The following is a 235-nucleotide window of genomic DNA, read 5'->3' on the forward strand; positions in this document are numbered from 1 at the left end:
GAGGCCTCCTGGTGTTTTCACCTGACTTCCTCTTCATTAGGATGCACAGTTCCTGAGCTTGGAGGAGAAAGTCCTTGAATACTAGCCAGCTTTCTTGGGCCTTTTCTGACCAGGGCTTCATCCTATGGAATTCTGCCAATCAGCTCTCTGAAGAGGCTAAAGTCTGCTCCTGAAATCCAGGGTAGCGAGCTTGCTGATCGCCCTCCTCGCCTCCTTTCGGATCTCACACTCCACA

The 235-nt window shown here is 51.5% G+C and overlaps 1 protein-coding gene across 1 annotated transcript in view; it reads left to right on the top strand.

Annotated features, from left to right (window-relative positions):
• LOC104506562 (intron-binding protein aquarius-like) overlaps positions 1-235 on the top strand; it is a gene marked incomplete at its 5' end in the record, with an annotated part of 26,630 nt that overhangs the window by 25,250 nt on the left and 1,145 nt on the right. The window lies entirely within an intron of this gene.

Source organism: Eurypyga helias, unplaced genomic scaffold (genome assembly GCF_000690775.1).
Source record: "Eurypyga helias isolate BGI_N326 unplaced genomic scaffold, ASM69077v1 scaffold2732, whole genome shotgun sequence".
NCBI classification, from domain to species: domain Eukaryota; kingdom Metazoa; phylum Chordata; class Aves; order Eurypygiformes; family Eurypygidae; genus Eurypyga; species Eurypyga helias.